Source organism: Coenobita brevimanus, chromosome 24 (assembly GCF_032717465.1).
Source record: "Coenobita brevimanus isolate Jiangsu-jjx chromosome 24, ASM3271746v2, whole genome shotgun sequence".
Taxonomy (NCBI): domain Eukaryota; kingdom Metazoa; phylum Arthropoda; class Malacostraca; order Decapoda; family Coenobitidae; genus Coenobita; species Coenobita brevimanus.
The window spans coordinates 5,633,022-5,657,157 of NC_136977.1; positions in this window are offsets into that span (position 1 = coordinate 5,633,022).

Sequence of the window (24,136 nt, forward strand, 5' to 3'; positions counted from 1 at the left end):
CACCTGTATCAAACTTGAAGTGATCTGAAATAGAACTGAAAGAAAGGCATCAAACTGAAAAGTATTTGAAAGAAAAAAAGAAAACAAATTAGAAAGGAAGAAAAAAAGCTGAGCAAATGCAGCACGTTAGAGACCACAAAAACAGAAGTCACCACATTCAACGGGGCAAGTGTGGCGTTCACCAAAAACTGGACCATGATACAAACACTTACGATCGTTTCCCTGGCGAACGATCTGTTTAGGCAGGAAGGACAAGGAAATGAGACTACAGAAATAACCCACTTTTTTGTTCGTCACGCAAAAACAGTTCTTGGATACGAAAGGCAACTGATGGTGAGACTGTTTGTAAAAGAAAGAAGAGTGCTAGAACTTTTTTTCTCCTTCATCTCATAGAAATAAAACTTGGCTAAAAAAGTCGAACTGTAATGTAACTCGTCAATCTCCGGCCTGGGGTACAGTGAATTGTAGGGAAGTAAGGAGACAAAGGGGAGGGTAGAATGGGTGGAAGGAAGTGTGAAAAGGGGAGGATGAGTAGGAGGAAATGAAGAGGTAATGAGGGGCAGCGTAAGAGACAAAAAAAAATGAGAGGGGAGAGAATGAGGGGAAGAGAAGAAGGGAAAGAAAAGAGGGAAGATAATAAGGAGAGAGACACATGAAGAAAAGAGGGGAGATTGAGGGGAAGAGAGGCTATGAGGAAGGAAAGAGGACAGAGTGAGGGGAAGAGAAACTGAGAGGAATGAAAGAGAAGCGTGAATATGGAAAATCGAGTTCAGGAAAGAGGAATATGAAGTAAGAGGAATATGAGTTACAGGAAGCTGACAAGAGGTGATGATGGCTCTTTCACAACACACTGCCGGAGATGGTCGTGGGTAATTAGTGGCGGCAGTAAAGAGGGTGTAATTGTTGTGGTGCTGCAAGGGTGAGAATTTGCTGCAATGGTTACTGATGGAGGGTGTCTGTTTTCAGCTGAATATATCGTCAGGCTGAAGAAAGAATAGAGAAAAGGATCATCATAAGTGAAGGGATTAATGGATATAATTTCGAAGACGGTATTGTAGCTATTTTTTTTTTTTTTTTTTCATTTTGTTAATCCCGAATTGGCAAGACTGCATGGGAAAGTTCCTATATGAACATTTGATGATGATGATGACAATTATAATAGGGTGATTAATGGTATTGCGACTGCAGATTGGGCCACAGATGATGATGATGTAACTGGCTGATATGATGTCGGTGTTTGTGACAGTGATGATGAGCTGGTGGCGGTGAAGGTGGATCTAGTGGTGATGATGGAAGTGGTGGTGCAATGGAAATGCTGTCGGTGGTACAATGTACTAACGAATACAAAGAAAATGAACCCACATCAAATTATTTTTTTGACGGCCAATCGTTATGCAGTAAGATCTATTCCATGAGTCGAAGTAATGGTGATAGTAATAATGGTAATGATGAAACCGAAGGTGGTGGTGGAAAAATTAATGATGAAATAAAGGCGTGATGACTGGTATAACATGACACGGAAGGAAGACCTGCTTAAAAGTTGAAAACCAAAGTACGGTTCCCACGTATCCCTTACCAATCTTCCTGCCGGGTGGGGATGTGGATGAGATGTGGATGCAGAGGACTGTGTGGATGTGGAGGTGGGTACGACAGTCTACACTTCCCTCATACCACCTCGAAATCTTGTCAAAGCCTAATGAGATCTTGTTGGACTAATTAGCAATGATCAAATGGTTTGGAATTTCGCTTCATTTGCTCAAAACCCCTAAAGTGTAGAGGAATAACTGACCGCGACTGTACACACGTGAATCTTCCTACCTGTATTTTCATTTAGTATCATATTTTCCTGTTCGCATATTTACTTTTGTTACTCCTTTTTTTCTTTTGCCTAGTTGTTAATAGTATACAAGCAATGTTTTTCTCCGAGGGGATTAAGAGGAGGTTAGAAAAGAATCAGCGTTTTCTCTCTCTCTCTCTCTCTCTCTCTCTCTCTCTCTCTTACCCAAATTTTCTAACTGGTTTTAATTATGAGGTAGAAGCACGTTTAGCCAAAAATTTTCAGTGATGTCCTTTAATAATTTCGCCAGTTATGTGTCCATCAATCAGAGAAACACAAGACCACACGAAAGGGGGATTACTGCACGAGATCTGATGGCCCATGGTAGGCAGCTCCTTGAAGAGTGTGGCTAAACTACTAGAATATGACAAGGATAGCCAAGAAAAAGGTCCTCCACAAACACAGCTTAGGTCGTATCTAGGTGGCTTAAGAGGTTTTCGAGCACATTTTCCTTCGCGGTTTATTTTGTATACACCTCGCTGTTCTGTACTCTCTCTCTCTCTCTCTCTCTCTCTCTCTCTCTCTCTCTCTCTCTCTCTCTCTCTCTTTCTCTCTCTCTCTCTAATATCGACACAGATTGCTTAATTACCTGTCATATGCAGGGATAAACTGGTAAGGAAAGGATGTTAAGAAGTCTCCCTACCCCTTCAGATCGGTGACGTATTTTCTCTATTTATTCTCGTCATCGCCACACCATTTTAGTCGTTAGGAAGAAGCCTCTGTGGTGAAGGGGTCAATTAAGACGTCATTTAACCACTCACTTCGAAAAAGGGTCGGTAGGCGGCTTCCTTATCCTACATCTGCCTTTGGTTCCTTCTTCCTTGCATTAAAAAAAAAAAAAAAATCTGCTATGCCAAAAATCCTCAGCCCGGTCAGACTCTTGGACAAAGTTTGCTTCTCCCATGTCCCTGCCCACCTCTCATTACAACAGGGGATCTGGATATGGTAGCGATATATTACTGTAGCTATTCTAGGAGACGACTGGGACTTGGAAGAAAATGCTTGTCTGTCTTCATGATCTGTGTTCAGTTGAAAGACATTAACTTTGCGCCTTCTTCAGTCACAATGGATCACGAGAATGTCCTACAACAACAACAACAGCAACAACAACAACAACAACAACAATAATAATAATAATAATAATAATAACAGTGGCGGATAAAGCGACAATTACGGAAAGAAAATCGCATTATACAAGAAAATCAATGTCAGCATACAGTTGAATGAATCAGTTTTGCATTTATTGAACTTTGAGAGATTTTTAAAGAGAGAGTTTCATAATTACTCAGACGACAAGAAAAATCAAAACAAAGACCTACAGAACTTTGTCACGAAAACTGAGTATGTTCTGTCAAGCCTGCAGCATCGCAAACCCTTGGACTCATGTGGCGTATTTTACTAGTGTATTTTTGCTACTTCTAGACGATTTTCTTCAATTTTAGAGGCCTCTGTTACAGAAAAGGTTAATAAATAAGCTCGAAAAGTCATATCTTAAGCACACTAAAATCGTCTGTCGTTAGCATGAATAAAATATGAGTGTAGTGTACAGTACAGTTAACATTGTAGCTTCATATAAAAAGCATCGGGTCTAGAGATTTCAAAGTGCCGTGAATAGTAAAAAGTCCAGAAATAAAATCACAAGTTCTAAAGTAATTCTTTAATAGCCGTCATTCGGAACTGGGCAGAGAGCTGATTCCCAGATTGCACTTGGGTATGGGCAAGGAGAAACTTTTGACCCTCAGTGTACGGTCACACACAAGCAGAAAAAGAAAAAAAGAAAAAAAGAAAGAAAAGAAAATAGAAAGAAAGAGAAAAAAAAGAAGGAAAGAAAAAGAAAAAAAGTATCTAAACTCGATTAGTGGTTTACCTACTAAAATACAGCATCATGAGCACTGAAATGCTGTAAAGGTGTGTCCTTTTCTCAATTACTGTATATTATGGTTTCACGCTGGGTGGTAACCTTGTAACTAAACCATATGTGCTCCCTACGTGTCAACAAGTGGGTTGGTGGAGGGTTAGTGCCCCTCCCTGTAAAACAAATAACTCAGAGTCAAATGGCCACCCCTTACGGGATTGTAGCGTCTGGCAATAGAATAGATGTCACCCATTAAATAAAAAAATAATTAGGCAAAAACATGTATTTTAGCTTTACGCAGATTTACCAGACACACCGAAACAAATGGACTAATAACGCTCAGGACTAATTTAATCCAATGTACGGGTCTCAGTATTTATTTTACTGACTCTACCTTGCTGCAGACACTGATGGAGGTGCTCACTGCTCTAAGGACGGTCAGGGATCAAAGTTCGTCTAATATACGATCTCGTCTACCTCATTATGCTTTGCTGGCTCGTGTTTCTAAGCAAAGAGAGGTGCGGTGTGTTTCCCCGCCCACAGATGATTCACTTTGATATGATGCGTCAGGGAAGAAAGCGATGGACGTGCCCTGTGTGGAGCTAAGCAGTGAAATAGTAAAAATTTTTGTCCCTGAATGTACCTTGGTCCAGGCACTAATGGAGGTGCTCTCTGTAATAAGCACTTCGTCCAGTACATTATGAGGACGGGAAATGAGGACAGAGTTAGGTCGTAATTGAAGAGCTCACACTGGGGCTGGGGAGGTAACGAGGCGGGCTGAGCTGCGTAATGTGATGATGTGGCGCGGGGTCAGAGTTCACGCTCTTGCCGCTGCCCTGCCACATTAATCCCACACATATTATGGTGTCGGGTGGCGGGGTGGTCGCTAGGGAGGAGTGCTGACAACAAAAGGGGCGAGTACTTACAACACAGCGCGATAAATTAGGAAAATACACAGGATACCCACAATATCCTGCTGGGTGTACGAAAATTTATTATGTGTAAAAGACTTAACATACTAAAATTCAAGCTTTTCCATACGAAACAGTAACTCTTGAAGTTTTTCATGGTTGACGAAAAGCATCTTTTCCTAATCTTTCCACGTAATGAAAATATATGAACAGCTATGGCAATTGTGCAGGAAAAATCTCAATGAGAGGTCTGCTATGTAGTATCAATTTCTTTCATAAATGTCCAAATAACCAACCGATGCAAAAATTGAAAGCTATACACGTAGGCGACAATAAAAGATCATAAAAACTTTTTGGAAATACAGTAGGAAGTGTTTTTAGACCGTCCTCGGAATGGACGCCAAATATTACAGAAACGACAGTTCACTATAGCCGTAAAGCATATCAGTGCGGTCCTCGAAAATCTCTGCACCATGCATCGGGTGAACACCAGTGTCGAAGTCATCCGTTCATAAGAACTTGCACATGAGATTACAGTTTCACACATCCAAAACTAAAGTACTACTGGCCATAAGAATCAAAGACTTGATTCAACATTGTAACTTTACCTGTTCCATCTTACACCCAACTGATGAAGACAAGAACCACCTCCAGAAGACAGTCATTCCTCATGAATCCACACTTCATGCCTCAAGAAAACTGATTTTAAGAACAGCCTAAAGTTCCTTATCCATATGGAAAAATGGCTTCTCAGTATGTGAAGCCGTTTACACGCAATATCTTTTCCATAAACCCAACAGGGTTTTGCGGACACCCTGAATATATAATACAAAATGTTCATAAGCTAGTACATATAAATTTACCAACACACACACACACACACACACACACACACACACACACACACACACACACACACATATTTATAAATTTTTATATAACATATATAAATATACAGATGTTGCATATTAAGGAATGTCTCACCAACCACCTATTAATGTCGACCTACAATGCCATGCAGTTAACTGGACAATGCAATGCAATATCGTTCAAAGATGGCAACAAAGTTCACAAAACAAATTACATCGCAGGACACCAGGAATCTTTCTTGGACGGTCGAATTCACGTCAGCTTAGCAGGTTCTCTTGCAACCGTCCTTGCCTGTTTATTTATGAACATTGCACGTTAATGGTCTTGTAATTTAAACATACAGTATCTGCATTAAAGACGTAAGCTACAAAGTATATCACTAAGAAGGAGGACGAGGCGCTGGCAAGCCTTCAGTATCATAACCTGTCTGAATATGGACGAATCTGAGCTCAACCCGCTACTAAATTCTAAGAAAGAAATATATACTCAGCACCGCCGGCTCTCTCTATGTGCGATGTGTAACTAGGGTATTTACAGGTCATTCAACTGCCACCTTTTGTGCTGCCGAGGTGTTTTAACCTGGTGGGAACGCAGGAATGTCGGCACGTTTTATGACTTTTTAACAGCACGGCGGACCTTCCCGGGAGGGGGTGTTTACGGCTCGAGAGGGGTGAACGGGGCGGACGATATGGGGGTAGAGGGGGAAGAAGCGGGGGTTGGGGGTAGAGAGATGAGGAAGGGGGTAGAGAGGGTAGTGTAGTGGGTAGGTGATACAATGAAGGCGGGGAGGGGGCCTATGGGCTAGCTTCAGTGGGCTGCTGAGGGAGAATGTGAGGGGAGTGAGAGAAAAGGAAAGTAAGAGAAATGATAGCAAACAGCAATAGTCCTGTTGCTCCTTTCTGGGCCATTTGCCACTGAACAGGCTATGACTGTGATACGATACGTGTCAGAGCAAGGCAAGAAGGCTCTGTTGGTTTAACGTTTGAAATATAAACTAAATATCTCAGTAATAACGTACAATAAAGATGGGATGGAGAGATTCAGGTGTGGTGGTGAAGGAGAGTATTTGTGAAGAATGTGATGCTGCACTGGTAGGGAAGGAGGAGGGGGGACTATGGGTTGGGCTGAAGAGTGTACAAGGGAGATAAGATGTACCGTCACAAACAAAGATAGCTGACAGTCCCTTGCCAACACTGTAACTTGTCTTCCATATTTCTCATTCTCTCCCAGGCGTCAGAGTGTATTCTACCTCCTCATACTCTTCTCATGTGCTTCATATTGCTATCACACACAAATATTTCACTGCCCACCTTCCATCGCCACAACTCAGAATTCAAGATGTAGAGAGGGCAATTTAAGGTCAAGTTAAAGTGGATGGCGTATGGGGAGGTTAGGAGTACCAGAAAAACGGAGAGGGGGAGGGGAGGACAACGGGGAATTATAAAAGGCTGAAGGGGTTACTAGGCAGGGAGGGGAGGTAACTGAGACTGAGTGCGGCGGGGGGCCTGGGAGTGAATGTAAAGTTATTACTATGGTAGGTTGGTACTGGGGGAAAAGGGGGAGGGAGAAGCTACAGGGGAATAGGGAGGGGGAGGAAGAAGTCCTAGGGAAGAGAGGGAGAGGGCGATACTAAGGGAGAGGGGAGAGGAAAGTACATGAGGACATGTAGAATGAATGTACTTGGGGAGAAGAAGGTAAGAGATTTTGGGAGAGGGGGGAGAGAAGTACTAGAAAAGTGAAGCAGTGGGGGACAATGGGGAAGGAAGGGAGATAGTAATGGATGGAGAATCTGCTAAACATGAAGGGAGAGGGATGCTAGAGAAAAGGGACGCATCAGGAAGGAGGGAGTAAAATGAGAGAGGAAGGGATGGGAGAAGAAAATGAGCAGAGGAAGAGGTGGTGGCTAATACTCCTAAGCTTAGAGACGCACGGATGATTCTCGTTGACAAACTGCGTCAGGGAGGAAAGCAACAGACCTGCCCTAGGTGTGAACAGACGCGATGGAATAGCAGGCGAACTTTAGTCTCTGTACCAGACGAGGAGAGTTAGAGAGAGAGAAAGGGGAGGAGATATAAGAGGAAGCGCTGCTATATGACCCTCACATCACCTACCACTAAATCCCAACAGCGCTCTCAATTTTCCACAGCATCAGGCCTCAGAACTACCAAACATGTACGCCGGAAAATGACACAGATATACCCATGCACAAGTGGACCAAAAGCGCGATCGAGCCCCGGGAAATAGAAAACTGATAGAGGCAGAGAGCAGTATATATAGAGCTTCCCAATCCGTTTTCCATGCATCAGTCGGGTCGGGCACAAACAGCAGTTATAACCCTTCAATCTATCCAGGCACAAGCGAGATGGAATGAGTTTCGCGGCACACACGGCCACCCCAACGACCGGAAAAGGTTTACAGATTTGTTCACTTTCTTTTTTCTTCTATTTTTTGCGGTTTAGTCACAAGCAAGAAATATGCAATCATTTATCATCCGTTCTTTTTGTTCCCCAATACAGTAGCATTACACCCAGCCTGACTGTTGCCTGAATGTCTTCATATATATATATATATATATATATATATATATATATATATATATATATATTATAGGGTGTCCCAAAAGTACAGGACAACCGTGCGAAACGATAGACAACAACGATATTCCAAATAAAAAAAAAATATTGTATCAACATTGGCTGAAATCCTTCGTCATTTATAACTATCAGAATTTTATATATTCACGTCTATTCGTTTTTCTTCATACTTCTTTTTTCTTTTTACGATAAAGGAATTTATTATCACATATTATCCTTTCTCAGTGTTCCCTTAGTACATTATTATTGTGTCAAGAGAGATCTGAAATCCTTTTACTATAACACGTCTTTCCACAGCACAATATATTATATAATCGTTTGGTAGGAAGAATAGAACAGAACAGAAATATCACTGTCATGGCAAAGTAGTTACTGGAGGCTGTTATAATAATTATGTTGTCAGAGAAATACTTCTACATACGAATTAAATTGTTCAGGGCTAACGAAAAAAATAAACAAGGCATCGTACTGAAGGGATTAGCCTATTCAGTACAATTAAGTTTACTTCATTTTGGAAATAAGTGCAACAACAACAACAACAACAACAACAACAACAAAAGATTTACCTTAGGAAAGATCTCTAGTAATGACGGGGTTAACTGAAACAACACTTGTATACGCTACCCTGTGATTCACTGGAACCAGTAAGATTTATTTTTCACCAAACAAAATTTTTATGCATTTCAGCCAAAAGCACTCTCCTCTACCAAGCTAAATGTGTTATACCAAACGCATGCAAAAACAAATGAACATCTGTTATTATAACAAACCAAAATCGGATCTAAAATCTGGCCTAATTCAATGTAGTCTGTGGATCGGCTTATGAGATTATTGACACGTGATCCTCTCTCAAAGGACACACACACACACACACACACACACACACACACATCCCTGGTCGCATCACCATTACCTTCCCTAACGAAGTCACATGGTAATCAGCGTGTAGGGGATGATGCAAGGCGACACTCCGGTGACGTCTCTGATGCTGGTATGGTAGTCATCATCACCTAGTTTATCGGCCGTAATGGGATTCCTCTTAGCCTGGCCCTCCATCCATCAGCTCAGCCTCTCCAGTTTGAGGATATCATGCTGTGCACTCCCTCTCATGCTCGGGACAGCTCTAGTAATTTATTCCAGCTAATGCCAGGCGATTCGATTAATCGGAGACTGAAATTTGAGTACTAGTACTGTCACAATCCCCTCATGGTCGGGAAAACTCTTGTATTCTATTCCAGCTAACGACAGGCGATTTTCTTAACTGAAAATGAATCATACGAGCCACTCTCACCACTAACTCTCGTGGTCGGCATAACCCATGTGCTGTATTCCAGTTAACCCCAGACAATTCTATTCAGGTGAGAATATATCGCAGAAGCCTAGTTCTGATACTGTCACCATTAACACTCTCTTGCTCGGGACACCTTAAGTGTACTTTTCCAGCTAACGCAAGACGATTTCATTCTGCTGAGAGTGAGTCATAAGAGCCAGAGAAGGTTTCAAGAAGGAGGTGGGAGGATGGGATGAGAAAAGTTTTAGTCAGAGGTCTGAACATACAGAAAGCGAGAGTCATGCATGGGACAGAGGAAGCTGGAATGAAGTGGTGAATTGGTGGACGATTCGCTACCAATATTCTGTAAACGAACAGAGTGGTGAAGCGTTCGGGGTAATCAGAAGAGTAATGGGCAGGGACTGACGGTAGAAAATTTTATTAGCTTTGTTGTAGATCACTGTGTACGATCGCTGAGAGAGTGAATGTGAGTGACTGAGGTTGCTTTCCCCTGTTTCCGGGCGCCATTCCAACAAAGCACATAACAGCAAGACCCCCGCCCTCTCAAGTCATAAAGGGGTAAGGTGAGATACAAGGCACAGGCGGAGGGACAGAAAGCAATGGCGGTAAAGATTGTTGTAGCATCGGTTTCAGTTATTTCAATGCTGTGGACAGACTTAAGATCGTGAAAACCCACCACAATATATCAGTGGCAGTCAGCGGTAAGGGTAAAGTCACAAGAGGGCTAGCATGAAGTATGACAGATACAAAGCACAGACGGTCAACTTGAAAACAGCTGAAACAGAAAGTGGTACAGTGTAGGGGCTCGAACGGTTTCCCTTACTCTCTACCTATCCCCCCCGTCCCACAGAGTGCCTTCATGTTATTTTCCCTCCGTAACGCCCTTCAGTGCCGCTCTCCATGACGTAACTGATAACCTCCGTCACTCACACCGGAACCCTTCCCCATTTTAGCCCTTTCACCCTGAGGACGGAAAAGATGCAGGAATTCTAGGTGAGATGTAAGGAGGGTAGGATAAGGTAGGACTGAAGGAAATTTCGGAAAAGATGCAGGGAATTCTAGGTGAGATGTAAGGAGGGTAGGATAAGGTAGGACTGAAGGAAATTTCGGAAAAGATGCAGGGAATTCTAGGGGAGATGTAGGGAGTGTAGGGAATTTCGGAAAAGATGCAGTTCTAGGAGAGATGTCGGGAGTGTAGAGGAAGTTGTAGGGAATCAGGGGAAGGCTACTGAAAAGCTGGGAAAGGTTGTAAGGAATTTCTGTGGGGGGGTCTGGTGATGGATGAGGGATATTTCTGGAAGGCTGTAGGGAATTATGTGATGTATGTAGGGAATTCTGGGAGAACTGTGGGGACTGGTGAAGAATGAGGGAAATATAAGTACGGATAAAGGAAAACCGAGAATGAATACAGGAAATATGAGGAAGAATACAGGAAAAAGGAGGATGGATACAGGAAACATAAGGATAACTACAGGACATACGAGGATGAACACCAGAAAATACGAGTAAGAACACAAGAAATATGACGAACACATTATGAGGATGAATAAAGACAAAATGTGGTTGAGTACAGGAAATTTGAGACTGGATACAAGAAACATGAGGAAGAATGAATAAAATGCGGATGGATACAGGAAATATGAGGAAGAAGGTAGTAGACAGCCTCCTACGGTGACGAGAACACAGCCCTGGTAAAATAACAGAATACTTTAAGCTTTCAATACGGTGATCTTTTTCTATAGATTCTTGCAACCATCTAATTAGCTTAATCATCTTAGGGGAGACATTTTGTAGGGATGGGTCAGTGAATGTCAACCAACTTCACTAGAAACGTCTCTCCTTAAACTGAATATAATCGTCTGGAGGCAGGATGAACTGAAGAAGCCAACCCCATGACTACGAAGAGTCTGTTATCCTTTTCGGTGTTGCGACTTCAGTACTATACTGTTCAGCTTAGGAGACATTTTTCGAACCAGATCATTTAGATATAGCCTTCATAAACCCCACAATATAAGAGATTTTTCCTGAGTTACAAAAAATCGTCTGGGGGTTGCAAGCACGAGGTAAAAAAAAAAAAAAAAAAAAAAAAGGCGAAAACAAAAAAAAAACTAGTCGCCGGATTCAAGAGGCTAAGGTAATATCTACTAATTTCATCTACTAATATAATTCAATCTAGCCCACCTAGATAGCAAAGTCTCTCCTAAGCTGAGTGAAATCGTCTAGAGCGGGCAAAAAAAAAAAAAAAAAAAAAAGGCTTGGGATGGTTCTGGCCTAATTCGATCCAGCAACAAGATGCGTTTACTCATGGCCCAGATATTCTTGTACTGTAATAAAATAAATAAATAAATAAAAATAAAATAAACGAATGAATAAAAACCGTCGTCGGATAGTCGTAAACTGTTTAGTGACTCGTTAACCAATCATCCTCGTAAGGTAGCCCCAAAATTCGTCTAAAATATTCGTAACCTAAAATATTCTCACAAGATAGCCAAGAAAATTCGTGGCAAGATATTCGTAAACTGCTCAGCGACTGGTTGCTCAGATATCCGCGTAAGACAAAAAAATTAGTCGCAAAGTATTCGTAAACTGCTTGGTGACTCGTGACTCATCTTGAGATATCCGTAAACTGCTTGGTGACTCGTAGCCCAGATATCCTCGTAAGGTAAACAAAAAAAACTTGGTCGTCAGGTATTCGTAAGCAGCTCAGTGACTCTTAGCCGCAGAGCTGTAAGTGATTCTTGGTGGGGTTTACGAGCGGGTGTATGACAGCTGAGGCAGGTTACGGCCATGGGGAGCTTTATGTTGTCGGCCAGCGTGCACGGATGGGGTTAAGGGTGGGGGGTAAGGAGGGGAGGGGTGTGGATGGGGTGGGGTACGTGGGTGAGGGAGGAGACGATTATTTCACCGTTCGTATCCTTCCCCCACCGCCACCCCCCACCTTTTTTCTTCCGTGCTTGGGTGGAATTAGTTTAACTCTTTCAGTACGGTGGTGTCTCCTCTTTTTTAATCAAGCTACCATCAGACGATTTTACTCAGCTTAGGAGCAGGACAGGGATGGGTATGGGGAGGGGGGTTATTTTACCATTCGTATTTGTGTGTGTGTGTGTGTGTGTGTGTGAACTGGTTTAACTATGCGAATAAGGATGCTATGCTTCATTCCTCGTCCGTATGACTTTCTATAGAGGTCAGCGGTCTCACGTATCTTTATTCTTGCCACCATCTGACTCGGCTGACAGACAATCCTTTAAGTTTAGAAATTCACGGATTAAAACGGATCTTAACTACCTCTTTTAGGGGCAGGAATTAACTTTGGTATATCTTATTGTGCTAACACCAGCTGATGAGGTAAACCCCTGTCCACTGTGGGTTAGGGATCATGAGGAAATACTTTGATCATCTTGAGTGCCTATGACAGGTTTCAGATTTAGTGGTATTCCTTATATTTTCTTTATTGATGAGGGAAACGGATTTAAATAACGAGAGACGCAGAATACATCAATGGTAGCCAAATGAAGTCCCAGAATTCATCAATGGTAGCAATCAATCAATCGTCAAACTACAGTGCTTTACCCTCATATATAATTCATGTACCGGCGGGAAGTTACAGCCATGATGACGGACCTTAAGCACTATTAAATCCCACTATAATCCTCTGTCACATTTCAGCTCCCATTAAATTGCCATCAACGCAAGACTATAACTGGACGATCGAGTCTGTGCCGAAAGTCTTGTGGGGCTAGGGGGGGGGGGGATTTTAACACCCCCCTCCTTAGCGTTTTATTTCCTATGTTAGATCTTTATGCTGTCTTATCTGTTACTCATATATTCGTATTACAGAGATAACTTGCATATGTATCATTATATTGTACCCGTAATACATTTTGCTCTGCACTACTAAAGTCAAATCTTTTACTGTAATGACGCGCTTTTTTATTTTATTCAGGATGACTTTGATAGTATGGTTTTTATTTGTTTAAATTTATTATTATCATTTTTTTAAAGTGAAGGGGCTACACATACTCGTACACTCAGATTTTATTACCTCTCGCTTCAGCAGGATTATCTTCAAAAATCTTCTGGAAACAGCAAGAATAAAACTAAGTATATCATCGGGTTAAGGGGAATAAACTCGGACCTGAAATACTGCTACAGGAAGATTCCCACCTTTAGAAAGACATTTATATTTTATTCTTGCTACTGACAGACTACTTTTACCAACTTACAGGAAATGCATTGAAAGGGATGAAACATTATTCTTCCAAAGTCCTTCCAGTGTGATGATGTTAGTTTATTATTTCCACTGCCAAACGGATTTATTCAGCTTGTAGGAGTCCCCTGGTAGTGAAGCGATCAACTCCTTGACTCCTAGGACGTATTTTCCACAGCCCTTGCTACCACCAGACGATTTTATTCATCTGTAGAGTGACTTTAAGATTTGGGGGTAAAATAGAGCCTCCATCATTTCCTTCCCTACAAGATATCTCCCCTACCCTAAGATCGTCTAGTAGCGGCAAGAAAAAATATAGAGATGTCACTGGATTGAAAGGGTTAATATCCATGCATACTAAACTATACGAATTAAGACATAAGAAGAAGAAATTACGAACATCTTATACTGTAATTTTCACTGATGACGAGGAAGACTCTGAAGGCGGCATAGTAATGACGTATTCAAGATGCTAAATAAGGAAAACCGTACTAATGACATATAACGTAATGACAGAATTTTTCCCTGTCATAATAACTTCATCTCAGCCAGTAAAAATAATCATCAAAACAGCTGAAAAATGCGCCTAAAAAATATTACGAGCGACAAAAGGACAGCACAACAATGAAAAGCAAAGAAACCACCACCGCCGCCGAAGAAAAGGTGAGTAATTAAAGAAAGGTGAAAACAGGCCTTATGAAGCGGGGCCAAAAGGGTGAATTTCAGCGTGAGTTTCCTGGTCCGTTACTCACTCGGTTTACGCCTCACAAAAGTCGCGTCTCCATTAACCCCCGCTTTGTTAAGAGAGAGAGAGAGAGAGAGAGAGAGAGAGAGAGAGAGAGAGAGAGAGAGAGGCGGAACTCGTCTTAGATCCTCCTCTTTCCTTGCTGTCACCTTTTCTTTCTTTGCCTTTGATCTGCGCTGTTCTTAATTCTCTCACTTTCTTTTTCTTGTTTTTTCTTTTTTACCTTACAATTCAGCATCTCCATTCCGGTAATTACCTGGGGCAGTAGCGGCGTGTGTGTGTGTGTGTGTGTGTGTGTGTGTGTGTGTGTGTGTGTGTGTGTGTGTGTGTGTGTGTGTGTGTGTGTGTGTGTGTGTGTGTGTGTGAATAAAAAGATACACTGTGAAATCTCTGTCGTCTGTCTGTCTGTCTGTCTACTAGCTATCTACCCACCTGTCTTTCTGTCTATCTATCTATCTATTGGCCCTTCTGTGTCTTCTGTGTACTGTGACTTTCACCGTGCTAACATGTGCTCTGACAAACGCTTCTTGCATATCAACAGCGTGGCAGAGTATTAGAAAAAGGACTTAGTGATATCGCGGTGATGGACTTTTGACTTTACATTAATTTCATGTGTCTAGAAAAGGAGCAGTAATTTATTCTTTTATAACGTCGGACGAAAATACAGTGAAAAAATTACTCAAAACTTTGCTGACAAATTTGGGGTAAAAAATGTGAGCTACACACTTGTTATTCTGACCATTTCTCGACCACAGTAAACACTACACCTAGCTTGTCCTTATATTTACAAGGTCAGTGTATTATGTCCTACAGTTTTTCAAAGAGACACATAGCCATCCCTTTCATATAATAATTCCGGCTCAGGTGCTAAAAGGTTTTCTCTCTCTGATGCTGGAAAATCGGACGGCCACAGGTGTGTTCCTCGTACTGTCACCAATTTGCAAGGAAAGTGTGTGTGTGTGTGTGTGTGTGTGTGTGTGTGTGTGTGTGTGTGTGTGTGTGTGTGTGTGTGTGTGTGTGTGTGTGTGTGTGTGTGTGTGTGTGTGTGTGTGTGTGTGTGTGTGTGTGTGTGTGTGTGTGTGTGTGTGTGTGTGTGTGTGTGTGTGTGTGTGTGTGTGTGTGTGTGTGTGTGTGTGTGTGTGTGTGTGTGTGTGTGTGTGTGTGTGTGTGTGTGTGTGTGTGTGTGTGTGTGTGTGTGTGTGTGTGTGTGTGTGTGTGTGTGTGTGTGTGTGTGTGTGTGTGTGTGTGTGTGTGTGTGTGTGTGTGTGTGTGTGTGTGTGTGTGTGTGTGTGTGTGTGTGTGTGTGTGTGTGTGTGTGTGTGTGTGTGTGTGTGTGTGTGTGTGTGTGTGTGTGTGTGTGTGGGTGTGTGTGTGTGTGTGTGTGTGTGTGTGTGTGTGTGTGTGTGTGTGTGTGTGTGTGTGTGTGTGTGTGTGTGTGTGTGTGTGTGTGTGTGTGTGTGTGTGTGTGTGTGTGTGTGTGTGTGTGCCTTGCATGCATACTGCATGTTAATATTTTCTTGTATGCTATTTACAGGCAGACATTATACTCGCACTGACCTCTTTACTCTAAGAAGTACTGCCTTCGCGGAATGCATATATGGATGATACAGAATACTCGTAGATAAGGATGATACGAAGTACAGATATGAATGATACAAAATACACATACAGAGGATACAAACATTGATATGATGACACAGAACAGAGATAAGGGTAATACGGAACAGAGATAGTACAGAATATAGAAACTGGCGACACAGAATACAGATAACGATGATATAGAATACAGATAAGAGTGATATTACGTAGACGTCTCTGTAAAGCGACTTGAGAGCCATCTACACGTCACGGTGACAAATGAAACAACTTCTCATCTTCGGCGCCTCAGTCTCTCATCTCTTCCTTCCCGTGTCTCATCTCTCTTCTCCCGTCTCTCATTTCTCCTCTCCCGTGTTCTGCGTAATTGGGTAAGCCTCCGCGTCGTTACCTGTCAGTGTTAAGTAGATGGAGGCTGTCTTGGCGGGGATATGCGTGAACAGAGTGAAAGTTACAATTTCCTGCACTAGTCTTTCATTTTTCCTCAGTCACCCCTCTCATTTCTCTCTCTCTCTCTCTCTCTCTCTCTCTATTTCTTTACATTTAACGTCCATTTTTCTCTTCCCCGCACCATCTTCTCGCTCTCTTTTTAATACTCCAGTCTCCTCTTCCGAACACCCTCTTCCTCCACCTCTCATTTTACCACTCCATATTCCTCTTCCCCACACCCTCTTCCTGCCTTCACCTCCAAAGTAATGGTACTCTCTCACCTCTCCCCTTGAGCCTACACTTCCCTATTTTCCGGCAGCCTCAGCATTCCCGGACTATTTTTGCATCACCATCACCCCCCTCTCCATCTCTCTCTCTCTCTCTCTCTCTCTCTCTCTCTCTCTCTCACACACACACACACACCAAACTATTTTCATCACGTTTCTTCTCGCACTACCTCTTTTTTTCATCGATCCAAGTTAACTGTATCCTTTCCTTACCACCATTTTAAAACATGTCTTTCTCTCTGCAGCTTATATATGATTTCAAAGTTCAACATCTTATAACTTCGTGCCCATATCAATCCTCCTAACCAATTCTTCTCTCACACCATCTTTATCAAGTTTTCTTACTCAGAGTTTATTTCAGTGCATTGCCTCTTCATGCGGATATGATTCAGGAGTTTTACATTCCAAAATTACAAGCCCACAACTCCTCCATACGATTTCTTCTTTTGCATCCTCTTTCTATCACTTAAAGTTTTCCATAGCTTTCCCTTATTACGATTCTATCTAAGTCTAGTCTCTCCTGCCTTGCCTTGTTAGTCCTGTCTTGCCCCACCCTGCCCTTGTCTTACCTGTTCTCCTTCAGGTCTTTTCCATCTTCCCATCTTTGTCCTGCCTTGCCCTGTCATTCCTGTCTTGCCCTACCTTGCCCTGGCCTTCCTGTTCCTTACGTTTCCTCTCCTTATATTACCGTCCCCTACTTCCATACCACCAGACGGCCTCAGGACCAAGATGTAGCAGAGCAAAGTCATTGATATTAACTGTCTTACCCTGACCTGCTTTGTCGTGCTCTTCCTGTGTTCTACTCTGCCATTTATGGGCACTAAGCCTCCTGCCCTGTCCTTTCCATGCTCAACTGTACCTTGACGCTCTGTCCTTCCTCTGATCTTCCGTATCCTGTCTTGTCCTGCTGTGCCTTTCCTACTACCTTGACTAACTCCACCTTTTCCTGCCTTGCTCTGTCCTGCCCTATATTCCTGCCTTGCCCTCCCTTGCCCTGCCCTTCCTGTATCCCATACTTCCTGCCCTACTATTACCATCCTTCTCCCACTACACCATCAGACCCCTGCAGGGCCAGGACGGAGGAGGGCCAAGTTATCGACGCGATCAGAATTCCCGGGCACCCTAGGCGGGAAAAATCGTAGGGAATAAATCAACACGGACATTATCGGGAATACGTGAGAGAATCGGTGACCGCGCTGGAGGGAGGCGGGAATTTCGGAGTGGGAGGCGACGTGCTGTGGTGCTGAGGATATTGTGCTGTCGTGGTGCTAAGGAAGTTGTGGTGTGCAATGAGGGAGGCGATGTGGTTATGTGGTGCTGAGGAATTTGTGGTAATGTGGTGCTAAGGATACTGTGGTGCAGAGGACATTGAGGTGCTGAGAAGCCTGCGGTGCTGTGGACATCATCCAGGTATACCGTACTGAGGTGCTGAAGTGACAGGGATGCTGTAGTGCTGTGGGAACGTTGCAGTGCTGGAACACGCTGAAAATACTGTCAGGCTGGTGATATTGTGGTACTGGTGATATTGTGGTGCTGGTAATATTGTGGTAATATTGACAGCTGGTAATAATGTGATGCTGCAAATACAATATGGCATGAAGCTAAATTTGTTTGTAAGATCCCGTCCTGCCGTAAAGGGTCAGCGTCGGCAGTGTGGTGGGGTCAGCATACTAAACTCAAGTGGGTTCATATAATCACATACGTTTCTTCCTCTATTACCCTGTTCGACTGAAATCTCTTACTCGACATCATTCCTGCCCATCTCACCATCGTGCGTTCCCATTCCCACACTCTTCATATGTCTCTTTCCCTGTCCCTGTCTTTACTTCTGTCTCATCTTTACTCTTTTCCACTAATTCCCACACCCTCACTCTCTTAGTCCTTCTCTGTCGAATCCACACGTAATTTCTCTCTCATAATCCTTAGTTTTCTCCTTCGCTCTCACTGCTTTCCTCTCATCTTCACTCTTATTCTTTATCACTCTTAATGCCTCTCTATGGCATTCACTTTTATCACCTCACTCTTAATTCCTAGCTACACCCTCGATATCATTACTTCCCTCACTCTTTCCTAAGTTTCACAGCGTTTCAGTTTCATACAACCATCGTAACTCAGTATGGTGACCTTTAGTTTTTTCTTTCTATTATTACTACCACCAAGCAATGTTACTCGGCAGAGGAGAGATTCACGTACTGAAGGGGTCAGTCTTTCATTCTGTTTCATTTCATTAATGTTGTCTCTCTTTGCACTTCGTCGTTATGGTGAAACGTTTGTATTACTTCCCTCTTGAATTTGCTCTCGATCATATCATAAGAGTAAGCTGACGACAAGAAAGATTTATACGTAATTCAATACATTACAGGTTGTCAGGGAAAGCCACATATCAGCTTTCAGTAATTAAGTTATGACAGAAGATAACTGTACATTTTACTTTTCCATTAACTTCACTCTAAAAAAGCGTAGATGAATTAATGCACAAAAATTTGCTTACGCTAAAAATTGGCGTCGGGTAAGAAAACCGTGGAAAGTTGTCGATAAATTAATACAGTTTCAGTGGAGGGAAAATATATGAAAAGACAAGATAAACGTGTTAGCATCCGGAGAGAGAAAAAATTTATTAAAGCGCAATCAGGTGTCCCATTCACAAAATGTAAATTGTAACACTTTTTTGAATGACGAATCTACATCAGTAAAGAGTTTTGTAAAATTATCATACGAAATAAAAATGCTTAGTGTAATCAGCTGTCAACTTCACGTAATACAAATCACAACAAGGAACCGTCGAGTTTGTAATCCTGGTTCCTATTTAAGCGTTGGTATGAAGAGGCTGCAGTAAAGATGGGCCTTTGCTGATTTTCACCCCTCTAATGGCGTCTCTCTTGACCTCCTGCTATTTTCAGAGCCTGTTTCTTACGCCAAGGAGATCTTTTCAAAATCAGGGGTTTGGAAAAGCTGCCGTTAATTCCTTCACTCCATCTGTGAACTCCAAAGCTGAGGAAAATCGTCCGGAGGTAGCGAAAAATAAAAGCAATCTATGGGAAATGGTAAGAAATCCATAATCGCAAAAAAAAAAAAAAAAAAAAAAAAAAAAAAGACATACAATTTTATGGACGAGTCCCGTAAAGACGCGCCATGAAAACAACCGTTAATCAAGAGCAGGTGAGGAGACGAGGGTAAACAGCTCTCACCTTCATGCATTGCTAATCACAACCCACTTTTAGATGGTGCCATGGTTACTGAAATCTCTACGGAATTATAAATATTCCTAGTGCGACTTGAGGTTAATCCCGTGATGAAGTCAAATGAATATGGTAAGGGAATGAGTGTACAATCCCGTGAAGAAGTCCCATGAAAAATAAGGTGAGGATATGAGTGTACAATCCCGCAAAAGAAGCCCTATGAAAAATAAGATGAGGAAATGAGTGTGCAATCCCGTGAAGAAGCCCTGTAAAAAATAAGGTGAGGAAATGAGTGTCCAATCCCGTGAAGGAGCCTGTGACAAATAAGGTGGGGAAATGAGTGTAAAATCCCACAGCAAAGCCTCACGAAAATAAGCAGAGGAGGAGAGTGCAGTCAGCTGTCAACTTCACAAAATACAAATGACAATAAATTTTAACCTGAATCAAAAGCGCTAAAATCCACAACAAAATAAAATACATCCACACAACTTCCAAATTTAAAGTGTAGTTCCGTCAACAAAGCACCAGTAAAAACACGTGTTAATCATGGACAGGTGAAGAGAAGCGTGTAATCGGCCGTCAGCTTTGGATAATGTAAATCACAACAAATTTTAAGGCGAGTCCAAAAAACCAAAATTCGCTACAAAATAAATTACTTTCATATGACATGCAAATCTGGACCCCATGATACGATGGTCTTTTGTATTTTGTTTCTTCCATCACCATACAATTTTATTCAGGCTACGAAGAAACTCTATCCTCGTTTTACTCTAACCTGGCCCACAATTGCCTTCTCCCCATCATCGATGCTGAGTTTTAGCAATAGATTAACACTAGAAAATTATCCTAGTCATGAAGATGTGCCGTGGAAGGAATGCAGAGCCCTAATACTGTCCTACTGTGCCACTGAGCTTCATGAAACGGCTGCAAAAAGAGAAAACGTTTGGGTCATGAAGGTTACCAGTTAAAAAAGTGTCTCCTGAACTGAATATCGTGCGGAGAAAAAAAAAAAAAAGTCACCTGAGAACAGTGTAATCAGCATTCAACTTCACAAAATGCAAATCACAGCAAATTTTAAGACAGTTTCATAGCCACTAACATCCTGTACCAACTAACACACCGCCATACGACATGCAAATTTAAGATCCATCCCGGTAAAGAAGCCTCAGTAAAACAAGCGTTAATCAAGGGCGGGTGGGGGAAGAAGAGCTCATCAGGGGGCACCCATACACCGCCTCGCCACAATATCACACTAATTAACGAACAACGACAAAAATACCTCACCGAATTTGGCCAGAGAAAGGAACAGGAAGGAGTGGAGTGCGGAATTTTCAATTCATTCACTCCGACGACAATTGTTATATCTTTTATTCTAACCTCCTTCATTCGCGACATGTACATCTTTTGTCAAATGTATTAACTCCTTCATTCCGAAGGTACACACACACACACACATATATATACCGGTATATATATATATATATATATATATATATATATATATATATATATATATATATAGTCTTTACTATTTTATCCCTTTACTCCCGACATACAGATATGCATATTTTTTATCATTCTTACCCCAACACTCCAAGGACATGTACAGTATATTGTGTATGCTTTTTATTATTCTAACCTCTTCATTCCGAGGACACATTTAAAAATTATTCTAACTCCTTCATCTCAAGGGCGCGAGATGTGACTGAGGTCTGTGTGACATGTGAAAGAGTGAGGTGTGTTCAGTGGCAGTGTGAAGTGCGACAGTTTGAAGTGCGGAAGAGTGTCGTATGGCAGAGAAAGATGTGACTGTAACATTCAAGCGAGATGTGACTGTGATATCTGTGTGAGGTGAGATGTGACACTGTGAGGTGTAGCAGTGCGCTCTAGCGGAGCATGGACTGAGGGGAGAAGTGAAGGGGATAAGTCTGGGGTGAGGAAAAAGAGGGAAAACAGGGTAGCGGCCGAATGAGGGTAGCGAGGACGGGGCTAAGACTAAGGAGAGAAGCGAGGACAGAGGATGAATGAGGGAAAAGAGGAAAGAGCTAAGAATGAGGATGGGAAAGAGGATGGATGACGGGAATGAGCTAAGACGAGGAGGGAAAGAAGGACTAAGGGCTGACGAGGGTAGAGGGAAGTAAGACTTAAGAGAGGAAAAAGGGGACGGACGGTAGAGGAAGACAGCTCCCAAGACTGAAGAGAAGAGAAGAAAAAGAAGATACACATGACATAGGGTGGATGACGGCAGACAGGAAGCAAGACCGCAGAGAGGAAGAGGGGACAGAGGAATTTCAGAGGAGGGATGAGGGAAGAGGAAGGGACTGGGGCTATGGATGAAGACTTGAGGGTGAGGGATGATGAGTGGTTAGACAAAGGACCGTAGGATGAAAGCGGAGTTAGATTTGTGGGTGTATTATGGATATTGATTCTCTCTCTCTCTCTCTCTCTCTCTCTCTCTCGTGTATGGATGCATATTCTACTTACCTCCGGCCATTTATAAAGTGTACCTCCTTTTTATATGTACTGTTTTAGACACAACAAAATTACATAAAACTTAAAGACAATCCTTCGTTTGACCTTTTTATCTCACATAATATTCACTTATTGCAGTGTACTAGGTAGTATATAAATGTTAATCACCACCCTATCCCCACGATATTACGGTAACTATTATGAACAATATTAAAGAGTTACAAATACTCTCCATTAACTCCTCCAGTAACATGATGCTATTCTTTTTCTTCTAGTCTTCCAAACCTCACACGACACAGTATTATTAAGCTCGGGGAAATCTCTCTTACATGAAGGGGTTATAAATAATCCTTCAAACTGACGTGAACTATAGGGATGGCCCTTGTAACACAGAGGAACAAGCCCCATCCACACACTTTTTTAGGTATCTCCTGTATTGAACACAGGCGTACGAGCGGACTGTAATTACGCTGATTGTGACGAAAAAACTAATCAAAAAAATTGGACAGAATTTTATGGGTCCATTTTACGGCTTCAAAACGCACAGACAAAATATTTTTAAAAATCGTTCAGCGCATTTGACAGGTCCGCCTACCTTTTCTATGGACCAAAGGGCTGCGCGTGTGGCTGCTCTCATGTGAAGTAGTTCCATACAAATTAGCTGATCATTTTTTTTCCTTTTCTACAATAGAATATTAATCCACATGCACTTCTCACCCTTTTACTCCTTTTTCCTCCTCTCCCCTCTTTCTCCTCCTCCTCCTCTTCCCGCTCCTCCGTCTCTCCTAGCTCTTCAAGAACCCTCTTCCTCTGCCCCCCTCTCTCATCTTCCCCTCCTCTTTCATTCGCCTAAATGCCTTCCACACACATACCCACCCACAGAGCAGAGGTTGTGAGAAAGTTAATTTTTCAGTGACAAAGTGGTGTTCCTTTACTATGCGTTTATAGCAATGCTGCCGCTCATGACGGCGTGGGTAAGTCGTGCGCTACAACACAGCCTAGTCTACCTGAATGAGTAGCTTGAGCCACCCTGTACGAGTATATTATTTTTGTGACCACTGGACACATTCTGAACCCAACATCTGCATTGCGTGACACCTCTCCATAGATCAATAACGCTGCCTGGTGGTTGCAAGGATAAAATGAAAAGCAAGAATAAAAAATACGTCATTGCAGTGAAGAGGCTATGAAAAAACTGCTCTGCTGATGACAAACTAATTTATTCTGCCTGTTCTCATAGCATTTAAGTAAAACCTAAAACACCAGGTAAGCTGCCATTATGTAAGTGACATTTGTTAAACATAAAATAGCTCAACACTCGAGGGAAAATATACCGGCTAGATAAAATTTGTTAACATTTCCAAGGGAATGGATGATGGCAAAAAAAAAAAAAAAAAAAAAACAAAAAAAAAAAATCAACGACTTCGCAAAAGCCTGTAAAGTTTACGGACTAATGCTGTTCCCTGTAAAAAAAAAAAAAAAGGTAAATGAAAAATTGACAGGTGTTTGGAAGAATGAAAAAAGAAAGAAGAAAACGGAGCAAATACTTATGCTCTCTCTCTCTCTCTTCCACCAGTTCTCCATCTTGCGATCGCCAGGTCATCTGAAAGAGGTCAGAAACTGTATCAAGCCGCCCACTATATCAGGTATGTGCTGGCTGCTTGAATGCAGTGGTGGGGAAGGTCACGTTCAGACCTTTCACAATTTCTTAAATTACCTTTGTTGTCTGGTTCTTTCGTTTTCTGCATGGTTCTTTTTCTGTCCTGTCTGTCTATATATATATATATATATATATATATATATATATATATATATATATATATATATATATATATATATATATATATATATATATATATATAT